The sequence below is a fragment of the Geotrypetes seraphini genome, chromosome 8, assembly GCF_902459505.1.
Source record: "Geotrypetes seraphini chromosome 8, aGeoSer1.1, whole genome shotgun sequence".
NCBI classification, from domain to species: domain Eukaryota; kingdom Metazoa; phylum Chordata; class Amphibia; order Gymnophiona; family Dermophiidae; genus Geotrypetes; species Geotrypetes seraphini.
The window spans coordinates 118,830,953-118,846,437 of NC_047091.1; positions in this window are offsets into that span (position 1 = coordinate 118,830,953).

The following is a 15,485-nucleotide window of genomic DNA, read 5'->3' on the forward strand; positions in this document are numbered from 1 at the left end:
TATTAATTGCTGCACCTTTTAATATGCCAAAGAGAGCTTCCTTTTGGAGTTCATAATATATAATATGCATAGGTATGGAGATTCTTTTTAATTAGGTCAGTGATGCCCAATAAACCCTCCTGGGTCTGAGGTGGCTGCTGTATATCGCACACAACTATTGCTCAATGAAGCATCACATTCTGTTGTAATACAGTGCAGTGCTGCAGTCTATGATCAATCAAAATTTCAAGAGTGTAAAATTAACCTGCCCAGGGAGTCCCTTTTTGCTGCTTTCTAATGCACTACAGTACAGCTTTTAAGAGGCAAGAGTGACTAGCAGCAGGCTTTCTCATACAGGCAAGTTGCAATTCTAGTTTAGCTCATGCTAGTCTAATCATAAAATCAAGGCATAAAAACAAACCCCTAACAAAAAAAAAAAAAAAAGAGTTGATGGCCAACCCTTCAGATAATTATTGTGCACTCCCCACTTCTAGTGGGGGTGCAGATGTCTGGGGGGATGGAGGAGGGTCTGGGAGTGGGCTGGGTGATCAGGGGGGTGATGGGGTTCTGGCAGGAGGGATTGGGCATCCCTCCTGCTGGCAATCTACAGGAGGGGGTTTGCCGGGCAGGAGGGACTGGGTATCTCTCCTGCCATGATCTATGGGGGGATGCGGGGCAGGAGGGACTGGGCATCCTTCCTGCCGAGGTCATTCAGGGGGGGAGGGGGATGGGTGGCTGCTAAACTTATCACAGCAGGAAATCCCTTACCACGATAAGCTCAATGCCGCGTCTACTTGTACATTGTATGCATCTTCCGCTGGCCTAGGGAGATATGTATAGCCACCTAAGGCCTACTTCCGGGCCAAACTACGCCCTTGTCTAGCCTTTGGTGAGCTTAGGTGGGCTTGCGCGCATCCCTAAGTTCCCGGAGGTGCCTCCAATGTAGGCGACCTGCCTCAGGAGGTGGGCTTTTTTTTAAGTGCGTCCTGATTAGCTTGTTAGACAGCGGTAGGATGCCTACCACCACCTACAGTTGGGATGCCGTTTATAGAATCCGAGTCTTGGTGTCTCTCATTATCCAGATGCCAGCACTGAATATCTGGATTTTTTTTAACCACTGCAGTCATGTCTTAATATCTTATCAATATGTACTTCTTAATATCTTATCAGTATGTAATTCTTCACAACAATTCTTATGTAATCCGCCTTGAACCGCAAGGTAAAGGCGGAATAGAAATCACTAATGTAATGTTTTAAAAAACCAATGTTGATTACAGTGGCTGAATATCGATAAGAATATATTTACCAGTACCTAGTTTCTCCTACATTTCTGTGGATAAACTGTCATTTTCTCACTTCTTGTCCCCTTTTCCCATTTTGCTTGCCAGTTTTGAAAGGTATGTATCTCCAAGGGCCCACCTTAGGGGGACACTGACCAACATCTACTATCTACTTTTTGGGAATCTGCCAGGTATTTGTGACTTAGATTGGCCACTGTTGGAAACAATACTGCAGTCTGTCCCAGTATGGTGATTCTTAAGCTCGTATTGGCACTCAAAATTTGGTCTAGTCATCAGGAATTGAAAGAGAAAGGATAGGCATATACACATATTCCATGATGTGATAATCTTGTTGCTTCATAATAATACAATGAGTGCTTTAGAACTTTCACTTCAAATGTAATAGATTGGTGAGACAAGATTTCCCTCAACTAAATGCATGTTATCAAGTATTTAGAAAGGCAACAAAAGTTTGTAAATCACACATTGAACCTTCCCATAGTAGAAAAATATCATCAATATACCTACACCATAATGTTATTTGTGAAAACCATTTTGATGTATATACAAAATATTCTTCAAAATGTGCCATACAAAGATTGGCTAAAGATGGAGCACATGTCGCACCCATGGCCGTACCCGATAGCTGTTGGTAAAAAATCACTTGAAACATAAAATAATTCTTTTTCAAGGATATGGCTAACAGATTTATCAAAAATTCTGAGGGTACTTGGTGTGGATGTTCCTGCTGATTCAAATATTCTTCTACAATTGCCAAAGCAGAGTCCTGTGGAATATTAGTGTATAATGACTACACATCAAGAGTCACCAAAATTGTGTTTCCAGTAGGGTGATGTTGAATCAATAGGCGTAAAAAATGTATAGTATCTTGGATGAAAGATTTTGTTAATGGCACTAATGGGTTTTAAAAAACATCTAAGTTGCTGAATAGAGGTTACCCAGAGGCATGTAACAAGAGATCTTACACACGAGCATTACATAATCGACGAGATCTATTGTTACAATATACTGAACGTGAACCAGAAGCAGACCAAGCACGTTCTTTTGGGAAAATCTTAAAGAAATATTGGAACTGTCGGGATGTACAGTTGACTACAGCATTCTCTAGAAATAAGAACTTACAAGAATTAATTTGTCCAACGAGTAGAGGTGCTATCACAAGTGATGTGGTAAGGATTATACGAGGTGAAGAGGTTGGTCATATAAATGTGGGCATTGTTCAATCTGTCCAATTTCTCTGGACTGTCAATCTTTTTTCAATCCATCAGATAATAAAGAATATACATTAAATTTCCGCATATCATGTGGAACCAGTGGGGTAATTTATGCATTGCTATGTCCCTGTAATTTATTGTACATAAGACAGACCTCAAGACCATTTAAAACCAGAATGATTGACCACCACTCATGCTTGTCATGTAGTAGGATAGAGGCTCCTATGGTGCAACATTGTGTAGATCTACACCATTCATTCAAAGACATGCGCTGCTGGATCATTGAAAAACTTTTTCCATCAGGAAAAGGAGGGGACTTTAAATCACTGTTACGGAAGCAAGAACAGAAATGGATTTTTAAATTACAAACTTGCATTCCGACGGTTTCGAATGCCCGAGTAGAGTGGAGAGCCTTTTTTATAGTTCTCCTCGTAATGATTGGTTGTTTCCTCTACCTATGTTTTGATTGGCATAATAGGACGTCAGCGCATCTCTTTAAAAGCTGAGCCAGATGCCGGGTCGCCATTTTCTTAGAGAAGATCTTTGAAGAAGCGGCTCATTTCTTTAACTGTAAGCTTATATCAGAATGCTGTTCTTTTTTGCAGTAAGTACTGTGTATATTAACTTGGATTTTCTTTACTTTTTTAGAAATTCCCCTGATGCAGCATGGTCGCGAAACAGGGCCTGTTGTGAATTTCTTGATAATCTCCAGTGCTATACCAGATTAATTGAAACAGCACCAAGTGATTTTGTTCACTGCGCTGCAGTGATCTTGCCCATACCAGAGGCACCAGAGGACAGAAAGATACCTTTAAAGATAAGTGCAGGTTCTTTATGTTAAAAATTGCTGGAAATAGGTTCTGGTGAGAATAATTCAGAACGGAGTTTTTCTTAGACCAAGGATGTGTTTCCTATAACAATTTTAAAATTGCCATAGAAGTTCCCTGAGTTTTTCTCTTGGAACACTGAGATATTTTCTCCATATAATTCAGATACCTGCCTAATTGAAGTCTCTGGTAAGAGGATATAGTGTATGAATATCTCTTTAGTGGCTCTATGATATTTTTTGATATTCAGCTTGGGTGGAACTATTGTATGCGATAGGAGGTAACATCATATAATGGATTATGAACTGGTTAAAAGATAGAAAACAGAGTAGGGTTAAATGGTTAATATTCTCAAAGGAGAAGAGTAAATAGTCTGTGCTCGGACTGCTGCTTTTTAACATATTCATCAATGATCTAGAGACAGGCATAACTAGTGAGATCATTAAATTTGTTGATGACACCAAGTTGATCAAAGTTGTTAAATCGCAAGAGGACTGTGAAAAATTGCAAGATGACCTTGCAAGACTGAAAGACTGAGCAACAAAATGTCGGTTAACATTTAATGTGAGCAAGTGCAAAGTGATGCATGTGGGAAAGAGGAATCCGAATTATAGCTAAGTGATGTAGGGATCCACTTTAGGACTCACCACCCAGGAAAAGGATCTAGATATCATCATTGAGGATACAATGAAACCCTGAGCTAAATGTGTGGCGGTAGCTAAGAAAGCAAATAGAATGTTAGGAATTATCAGGAAAGAATGGAAAAGAAAGATGAAATTGTTATAATGCCCTTGTATTGCTCCATGGTGCTGTCACACCTTGAATACTGTGTGCAATTCTGGTCACCGCATCTCAAAAAAGATATAGTGGAATTAGAAAAGATACAGAGAAGGGCAATGAAAATGATCAAAGGAATGGATGACTTCCCTATGAGGAAAGGCTAAAGCGGCTAGGGCTCTTCAGCCTAGAGAAGACTGTTCAGGGGAGATATGACAGAGTTCTATAAAATACTGAAGGGAGTGGAGTGGGTAGATATTAATTGCTTGTTTACTCTTTCCAAAAATACTAGAACTAGGAGTAATATAATGGAGCTACTACAGCAAGTAGTACTGTAGACTTAAAACAAACAGGAGAAAATATTTCTTCACTCAATGTGTAATTACATTTAGAATTTGTTGTCAGAGAATGTGGTGAAAGCAGTTAGCTTGGCAGGGTTTAAAAAGGTTTGGATAACTTCCTAAATGAGAAGTCCATATGCCATTATTAAGTTGGATGTGGGGAAATCCACTGCTTATTCCTAGGATAAGGCATAAAATATGTTTACTCTTTGGGATCTTGCCAGGTACTTTTGGCCTGGATTGCCAGTGTTGGAAACAAGATACTGTGGTCTGTCCCAGTATGGTAGCTTTTATGTTCTTATGAATATTCTGTCTCCCTTCCCTTTCATAAACACTAAGAGTGATACTTTAAAAGGTCAGTAAAGGGGAGTTAACCAAGATGGCGGCATGTTCCTGGTGAGCGTTACCTGTCTGTCTTTCTTTGTGCCATTGAATTTCTTCAATTTTTTTTCTGCTGAATTAATTGTTGACATCATGCCTCATACAAAGAGGAAAGGTCTCATTCGGGGGACATCCTCACCAGCCTGAACGAACCCAATGGTACAGCAAAGGATTGAGAAATATACTACCGGGAGTACAGCATTTGTTGAGACCAAGGGAGAGAGTCAAGCTTTAGACCAGTAGGAAGGAGCAACTCAGTCTATTGATTTTCATGCCAGCCTTTCCTCCACGGAACCATCTCCTCCACCATGTCCAGCGTCGAGAATGGCACACACGCAAGAACAGCAGTTGATCGGTGAACAATCAACTGAGGTCCTGGTTGACGGCAATGTGCTGAGTGTGAGACCCCGAGAACTGGAGACCAGTGAAGAAGGGGAACAGAGGTTCCAACCCTTCCCACGGCAGTTAATTTGGAATCTATTTGGAAAGCAATAACTGATCTCACATCTGTAGTTACGGAATCTTCAGCTGAGGTGACCGCTTTGCTTCAAAAATTTGATACTTTGAGTAAAACGGTGGAAGAATTTCGACAAGACACTTCCATGAAAATGCAACAAGTTTTAGCTGATGTTCAAATTTTACAGGAATTTAGAAATAATGTGGTTAAAGATCAAATAAATTTGTGAAGAAAAATAGAACAAATGGAAAATTATAACAGAAGACTGAACCTTAGAATTTTAAATTTTCCACGTGATCTTGCTATTTCTCCTCTGGATATGTTCAAGAGATACCTGACTGAAATACTAAATTTTTCCTCTGATATGATTCCACCCTTAAATAAGGTTTATTACTTGAACGTAGTAAAGAAGAGTATACAAAGAGAGAATATCACATCAGTTATTCAACATGAGAAATTGGATTTACGGTAAATAACATTTCAGCAATTTTGGAAGAGTCTGAATCAGATATTTCATCTAGGTCAACTTTAGTAGCCTCCTTCATATTTGAACAAGATTTGAATAAAGTACTGAAATTATATTTCCATAATTTGAAAGTTCCCTTCTTTGGCCAAAGGGCCTGGATTTATCCTGATGTTACTATGATAACACAAGATCGAAGGAGAGCTTTGCTAGCATATAGGCAAGAGATGGTTAACCTTGGTGCTACATTTCGATTATGTTATCCATGCAAATGCTTGGTAACATTTGGAGGTTTAAAGTATGTATTTTTTTATCAAGAGCAGTTAAAAGCCTTTATAGATCTAAAAAAGATTATCAAGGATTAAAATAGTGAAAGTATAAGATTATATGTTGTAATAGTGTTAGGAATAAAAATGATGTAAAAATTTTTTATATATCAGAAATATTCCAGACCAATATTCCATCAAATAACACTATTTATAACAATGATCTGGATATAAATTTTTTTAGTTAATCTTTGTGACCTTAGGCCTCAGCCCCACCACTCCAGCCACTAATAAATGTTAATAGCGTCGTGGAGAATTATGCGGGCCATCATCATCGACCATATAACTATACTTTTCATTGCTTTCAATACTTTCAATTATGTATATAAATCAAGAACTATATATGCTTTATAACTGATCTCAGCCATTTATCTTAACAGCTGGTCTGACCTGGGAGGAACTGACCCAACACAAACGTGCTTTATCAAGGGTTCCCCTACAATAAAAGAGCACAAATGTATCCCCTATATCCCCAATGTATTCCCTATAATTTATCTTAAAAACTTTAACCTTCAATTAATTACTCCTACTGTGGCCGATAATGTCATCCAACTTACAGCCTCTTCGCAAACAAGTTGGCGATGGCGTCTTTTTTACTGTTTTAAATAATGTTCTAAACAGCTGATATCCCCTGCACCCTATTGGATGAGAACTAGCCAATCAGGGATGCCTATTCTATTTCCGCATTCAGACCCCTTGGCTCAACGGTGTCCAATTTAAAGATCCACTGTTGTTCTTTTTCATTAAGAATTTGCTCAATATTTCCACCCTCCCACCCTTGATCTACTATATCAATCATGTCTTTGTAGTTCATCTACACTATGATTCTTCAACACCCAATGTTGCACCATAGGAACTTGTAAGTTTTTATTGGTCAGACAGGATTTATGCTCATTTAAACAAACTTTTACCACCCTAACGCCCAACATGTGCGACCCACAAACTATGGCATAAACCTCATGGGTGCTATTACAATCCATATCCACATTAGATTTCAATGTAATGTTCTTCCCCAGAACCCTCCATTTAGGGCCCTCAATAGTTTTGTTACACCATTGACATTTATCACAATTTTTATGCCGACCACCACTATTAATCTTCCTAGTCCCAAACTTTTGAAAATTTAAGTTTTGTCCAATAGTAATCCGCCTCGTATACGCTATTCTTGGGAAATCCTGTAAGGATGGGTGAACCCGTACCACATGTCATAATTCTTTAATCAGCAATACCATCTTATTAGTTATTTGAGAGAAAGGGAGGATACATGTCAAGCACCCTTCACCCCCTTCAGATGTTTTTGTTTGTAATAATAGCTCCCTTTGGTAGGCTTGTTTAATGGCCTTCTTCGGGTATCCTCTAGCTCTATCTTCCAACTCCTGGGCATGTTCTTTAAAGTAAGTTAATGATGAACAAACTCGGCGAGCCCTAATGAACTGGCTACGAGGGAGATTGAATTTTAATTTATATGGCTGGGAACTAGCAAAATGTAAAAAGATGTATGCAACTGGTTTACGATAAAAGGAAGTACAAATTTCCCAATCTTTTAACATGATTCTGATGTCCAGAAAGTCAATCTGAGTCTGATGGCATGTCATAGTGAATTTGATGTGATCATCCACAGAATTTAAGTAGCACACAAATTTATTTAACTGGTCAGATGTACCTTGCCACAAGAAAAAAATATCGTGCAGAAATTGATTCCTTTGTGTTCTTTTATTGTAGGGGGACCCTTGATAAAGCATGTTTGTGTGAAACATGTTGGGTCAGTTCCTCCCGGGTCAGACCAGCTGTTAAGATAAGTGGCTGAGATCAGTTATAAAGCATATATAGTTCTTGATTTATATACATAATTGAAAGTATTGAAAGCAATGAAAAGTATATTTATATGGCCAATGATGATGGCCCGCATAATTCTCCACGCTATCAACATTTATTAGCAGCTAGAGTGGTGGGGCTGAGGCCTAAGGTCACAAAGGTTAATTAAATTTTTTTTTTTATCCAGAACCGTCTAGAACTGAAAGGTATTGGCGGGATAGAAGACACTAATGTAATGTAATGTAATCATTGTTATGAATAGTGGTATTAGTGTTACGGCCACAAGTGCTTATGTTATTTTTCTTCTGATTGATCTCCTTCTTTGTTTCAGTTTAATTCCCCAACTTATTGGTGAACTAATGAGGAACTGAGTTTAATTTTACTGTTGTAAAGATTTTTTTTCCTAAAATTGTTTAGATATCCATATTTCTGTAGCAAGTGGATATTTGTGTAATGTTTATTTTGAAAATGAAAATAAAAAAGATCTGTAAAACCCAGAAAATGGTTCATCTAACATAATATAGTAAAGTAGCACATGACAGCATATAAAGACCAAAATTACTCTTTTAGTCTGCCTAGAAAGGTGGCTTGGGTTGTACCTGCGACTCCATATGGGTTACCTCCACCCCAGGGCAGGATTAATTCGTCGAGGGCCCCAAGGCACACAAACCCCACCCCACCATGCACCCAGGCGGAAACAGGAAGCTGCTTCAGAGGGAAGCTTTGGGCAAGCAGCACCGCTTGCAAAATTACAGTTCCCGCTGCCTTTCTTACCGCGTTGCTTGCTTGTCTTACTTTCCGTCGATGGGTGGGGGGCGCATTGCCGATCGGGGGTGGGCCGCGTTGCCAATCGATGCTGGAGGGGCCCATCGCCATTTGGAAAAAACAATATTGATGCCCTCCTTCATTGGGCCCCCCTGACTATTTCGGGCCCTAGGCACGTGCCTACTGGGCCTATTGGTTAATCCTGCCCTGCTCCACTCCCTTGTAACTGATCGTTACTGTATCCACCTCCTTGCCTCTTTAGCGGCACTAGAAAAGGTTCAAAGAAGAGTGACCGAAATGATAAAGTGGATGGAACTCCTCTCATATGAGGAAAGACTAAAGAGGTTAGGGCTCTTTAGCTTGGAAAAGAGACGGTTGAGGAGAGATATGACTGAAGTCAACAAAATCCTGAGTGGTGTAGAATGGGTACAAGTGGATTGATTTTTTACTGCATCAAGATTTACAAAGACTAGGGGACACGTGATGAATTTACAGAGCAATACTTTAAAAACCAATAGGAGGATGCCAGAGGATGTGGTAAGAGCAGCTAATGTAGCTGGTTTAAAAAAAGGTTTTGACAAGTTCCTGGAGGAAATGTCCATAGTCTGCTGTTGAGATAGATATAGGACGATAGCATGGAATTCTGCTACTGTTTGGGTTTTTGCCAGGTACTTGTGACTTGGATTGGCCTCCGCGAAGACAGGATACTGGGCTATATGGACCACTGGTCTGACCCAGTAAGGCTATTCTTATGTTCTTATGTTCATAAAGTGTGAAAGGTACTGTTGGAAATGTTCTATACTGTACTTTTATTCTTTTTTCATGCCATATAGGGAACCTCTATGTTTATCCTACATCTTTTGAATTCTATTACTGTTTTTGACCCTACCGGTTCCTGTGGCAGAGTATTCCAGGCATAAACCATCCTATCCTTGAAAAATAATTTCCTGATGTTGCTTTTAAGTTTGCCTCCTTGCAACTTCATTTCATGTTCTCTAGTTCAATAGCCTTTCTACATATTTTTGGGAAAAGTTTGTGCTATTCCTTACTCTCTTTCAAGAATTTAAATGTCTGTATCATATCTCTCCTCTCTGTACCTTCCTCCAGGGTATATTTATTCTTGTTCATGTCATCACGTCTCATCTCATATATCTTCTGGTGTAGAGACCCTCTGAATGGCTTTAAGTCTTTTTACATCCTTGGCAAGATATAAGAACATAAGAACACAAGTATTGCTGCTGCTGAGTCAGACCAGTGGTCCATCGTGCCCAGCAGAACGCTCCTGCAGCGGCCCCTAGGTCAAAGATGCCTCCTCCCCCTCCCAGCCCTGGTGCTTGTATCTCAAAGTTGGGAGCAGGAGGTACCGAAAACACCTCCTGCTCCTCCTCTGGTAGCTGTGCCACTGAGCCTTAGGTCCCTCCCCGATGTATCATGTGATGCACAGGAGGGACCTAAGGCCCTGAATGGCTCAGATGCCTCAGGCGTCTGAGTCAAAGCCTAAGGAAGTCCCTGATTGGCCAAAATAAATGGCAGGATGGACTGGGCATCCCTCCTGCCATTTTATTCGGGGGAGGGAGCAGGCAGGTGGGCATCCCTCCTGCCGTTTTATTCAGGGGAGGGAGCAGGCAGGTGGGAGCCTTCATGGCAGGAAGGAGTGAGCATCCCTCCTGCAATTTTATTCATGGGGGGTGGAGGGTAGAGGGAAGGTCTTTCCTGGCAGGAGTGGACTGCCATCTTTTTGGGGTTTGAGGGGGAACGGTGGCTCGGGGGGGCATGCGATTGTCAGGGTCGGCAGCGGTGGGGGATTTTTTTCTTTTTTTTATGGGGCAGATATTTTGCATGTGTAATACACGCAAACTATCTGTGCCATGGAAAAAAAATAAAAAACAAAACCCAGGCAGACTTGTCGGTAATACAGTTACCAACAGGTCTACAGCAATTGGGTTTTAGGATTGGTAAAACACGATGCTAAATAGCCAAGCAATGTAAGTGAATCAATCGCTTGGCTATTTTGCATGGGGTTTTACTGATTTGCATGGCTGGATCGGAAAATGAGCGATTGAGGGGAATAACATGCAATGGGCCATTTTGTGAATCGGGTCGGTTAGCAGTGATCATTGCTAAAGCTGTGAAAACAGGTTTAGCGACAATCGCTGACTTTAATCTAGGCTTTAGTGAGAAAGGGCAAACCATTCCCTGAATGTTGTTTGTTTCTCCCAAGTGTAGAAACTCTTCCTCAAATGAGCAGTAATTCAAAATGTGGGTTTTACAGCTCTTGTCTCTAATTACTGGCCAGAAGAAATTAGCAGGTCCCTTCCCCCTCTCACTTCGATCATCAGATCAAAATCTACTTTCCATACCCTCCTTGAAAATTATAGGGACTAGGAGAGCAGACATGTTCACAGTAATGGGACCACAATGGTGGAACGCGCTTCCTCAGTATATTAGAATTGAACGCGACATCGTAACATTTAAAAAACTTTTAAAAACCTATTTATTCAATGACGCTTTTAACACTTGAAATTTATTTGTTTTAGGGACTCTTCTTAAATTGTGCTTTGGATTTTACCCCTTACCTTTTGTTTTTACCTTTTTTACCGAACCCAAGATTGTAACTTTTTAATTCCTTTCCTCACATCTCAAGTATGTACTTTATGTAATTTTATGGTTAATATGTTAGTTTCTTTGTTTCTTTACCTGGATTATGTACATCGCCTAGCAATTTTAATAGGCGATCCATCAAATGTTTAATAAACTTGAAACTTGAAACTAAACGCCAGTTGTCAGTTCCCAAAACATGTCATCATTCATCTGTAAACTCTCAGAGATTCCTTCATCCACACTCATAATGCTAGCCAATTCTGCTTCAGCTACACTTCCATCAGATACAGATTTCATGTCATATTCTGAGCTATGGGAAAACAAACAAAGGATTGACTCTTAGTCCCACAGAAAATGCGAAATCCAGCCAAAACAAAAACCTCTGTAGAGATGGTGATGTTCAAGATGCAGGCTTTATTTTAAAGTATACAATTGGATAATCCACATAAAATATATCTAGGACCTAAATCATTAACAAGTGTGGACTCAACACGGTCCGTGTTTTGACAATGCTGTCTTCTTCAGGGGTCCTATGAATGACAATTTAATGAGTGTAATCTTACAATGTTTAATGTTACGCATTTTTATATTTAAAAATAAAGTGGATGTAGTGAAATAATAAAATAACTGGTGCAAAATAATGTATATAATATAATTATATAGACATATAAATATAATGTGTGTGAATAATAATGACAGAACATGAATAAATATAAGTGTGGTCAAGTGCTATGTGGAAGTGAGTAGATGATAAACCAACCAAAATGAATAGTCTAACCAGATAAGGAACTTGATAGTCTCAAAATGCCAAATTGTAACCAAATGAAGACGGAAGTACTAAGTGAGGAATGGTGACCAGATGAAGATGGAAGTGCTAAGTGAAAATGAAGGAATGTGTACCAAACCGAAGGTGGGTCTAGCTACATCAGGAAAAATCAAAATTTTGTCTCCACAACAATTTGCATCTTTGTTTTTAAAATACATCTTCATGATCAAAAATTTATCAGATTCATTCACACAAGTTACTAGAAGAGTGGACCTAGCCTGTATCACATCGTGTGAATCTTCCAAAAATTCAGTAAGGTTAAAATCAATAGAAACGAGTTTGCCCACCCCTTTTCTGTGTGAAGCTTTTGCTTTTGAGGAATATAATAATAAGTAGAAATCGGTATTGTATCAGCATTTTGTAAACCAAATATCTCCTTGAGATATTTCCTAAAAAGAATGTCAGGAGACATTAAATGTGTAATAGGGAAATTAATCAACCACAGGTTTCTAGGCCTTGCTACATTTTCCATCATTCAGGACTCTTCCTTAAGAGCAAGAGGTTGGATTTCACTGAATTTAGTAAATTAATGTGAAACTTTGAAAGCTGACCTGGAAAGCAGAATTTGCTTCCAGGAGAGAATAAAATAGATAAGTATTTTATGGCTCAAGAAAAGAGCAGACATTATGTTTATTGTTTCTGGATTTATTTACTTAGGGGTCCTTTTACTGTGCTAAAAAAAATGGCCTGTGCTATTTTTAGCATGTGGGTTTCCAAATTCCCACACGCCAAGGCCACGTTTAGCACCACTGTAAAGTGGCTACATTACCCATATGTCCTATTAATGACCATGTTCCAATTTCCCAGTAACATAAGCCCTTACTTCCACTTATTTACTAAGCTGTAAGGGCTCACGCACTAACCATAGGCTAACCAGTTAGCATGTGATGATGTAGCTGTGCTGATTAATGCAGGGTACATGTACTTTCCACTGCCAAACACCCCCCCCCCCCCCCCCGTGCTAAAAATTAAAATCTGAGTAGGCCTCATGGTTGTTAGGATTACCAGATTTCCTATTTTAAAAAAAGAGGACAGCTGGCTTGTCCTGTTCTGCCCCCTGTTCCTTTCATTTAGCTGCCCCCTATGCCTAGAATTACCCGAGTTTGTCCACCAAGCCCCTTTTCTTCCCTTGTTTAGAAGCAAACTGAAAACCCACCTTTTTGATATAGCCTTCAATCCATAATCCTACTCCCCACTGCCCTCCAACCCAACCAGCAGATTAACCGTTCCTTTTAACTTAAGGTTACCAGATTTTATTGGTGTAAAAGCTAGACCCATAGCCCCACCCCCAGGCCTGCCCGGTTCCACCCAGCCCTGCCCCATTACACCCAAGCCATGCCCCGTACTGCCCCACCCTCAACCTGTTCTCATCCTTGGGACCACATCAGGTCATCCGCACATGCGCAAATGCAATGCGATATCAGATGCACGCACGCATGTGCGTGATGTCACCACATTGCATCCACGCATGCGCAGATGCTCTCCCGACACGGTTCCAAGGTGGCAGCTTTTCAAAACCCAAATTGCCAGGTTTTGAAAAGCCATCCGGATGCCCGGACATGTCATTTAAAGAGGGGCCATGTCCGGGTAAATCCAGATGTCTGGTAACCGTACCTTAACTGTATCCATGACATCCAGTTTGTCTGTCTTGTCTGTTTAAATTGTAAGCTCTTTCAAGCAGGGACTGTCTTCTTTGTGACTCTGTACAGCGCTACGTACGTCTGGTAGCGCTATAGAAATAATAGCAGTAGTCTTCTTCCCAGAGTTCAGGGCCATGTCTGGAAGGCCTCTATCCATGCATGGACATAGATGCGATGATGTCACATGCATTCATGCGATGTCATCATGTCAACATCTGCACGTGCACAGAGACCCTCCAGACGTGGCCCCAACCCTGGGGCCTTCCAAAACCTGGACAAACTGTTGGGTTTTGGAAATTCCTCCAGGTACCCAGACAGTCCTCTAAAAAGAGGACATGTCTGGGTTTTCCCAGACATCTGGTAACTCTAGTGGTAGTGAAATTTAACCTGCGGTAAGCTTATTGCAGCTTAGTAAAATTAGGGTTGCCAGGTTTTTACTATAGTAAAATCTGGACCCCCTAGACCCGCCCAGTTCCACCCATCCCCACCCCGTTATACCCCAGTCCCGCCCCCAATCCCACTCTAGCCCTGCCCCCCACTGCCTGCTCTTGTCGAGCAGGAGAAAATCCGTGCATGCAAAGATTTCCTCCTGCCTGATGCAATTTAGAGGAGGTTTTTCAAAACCTGGACAAAGTGCCGGGTTTTGAAAAAACATCCAGCCCCCCAGATATGTCCTCAAAAAGAGGACTGTCCAGGGAAATCTGGACGTCTGGTAACCCTAAGTAAAATTGTCCCCAGGGCAGGATTAATTCTTCGAGGGCCCCTAGGCACACAAGTACAATGGTCCCCCTGGCCATGCCCCGCCCACACCCCATGCCCCGCCTACCCCCTCTCCCATTTATTTATGTCTTGTTTTTATGCTTTTTATTAAATGATTATATATATATATATATATATATATATATGTATACCCTTATTTATTGTACATCACCTAGAAATCGCGATAGGCAATCAAAATTTTAATAAACTTTAAACTATTTCTTTATTTCCATTTGTATTTCTTTTTTTCTTTTATTTTAAAATTCAAAACAATAGACAAATATATTACAAAATATAGACAGCAGATATAAAATGTCAAAACTGACACATTTTGATCACTAAATTGAAAATAAAATCTTTTTACCTACCTTTGATGTCTGGTGATTTCATGAGTCTCTGGTTCCACTTCCTTCTGACTATGCATCCAATTCTTCTTTCTTTCTGCCTCCTGCATGCTTCCGCTCCTCCAGGCCTCATTCCATTCCCCAACCAACATCTCTCTCTGTTCTTCCAGGAGTCCAACTTTTCTTCCTCTCTCATCCCCCAGATCATTTTTCACCACTGCCCTCCAGCCCCAGGCCCATTTCTCCTTCTATCACCCCTCTCCAACACCATGCCCCATTTCTCCCTCCATCACTATGTCCAACATTCCTCCTCCTTGCATCCCCTTCAATCTATCCCTCTGATCCCTCTCCACCACCATATCCAACATTTCTCCCTCTCATCCTTCTATTCCTCATGCATCTCTACCTCAATCTTCTCTATGCCCAACTTTCCTCTTCCTTTTTCCCCATGTGCACCATCTCTTTCCCTCTCACTCACACACTCAGGCCCAATAATTGTCCCTTTCTATTCTCTCCCTCCTTCCTTCCTATGTCCTAAGTTAGTGCCCCCTTCCTTCCTCCCTATGTCCACAGTCCGTGCTATCTCCCCCTCACTGCCTTCCAGCCTTTGTCCTCCCTCCATGACTGCCTACCGAAGCCTTCCTTCCTCCCTCCTTCCCTCCCTACCAA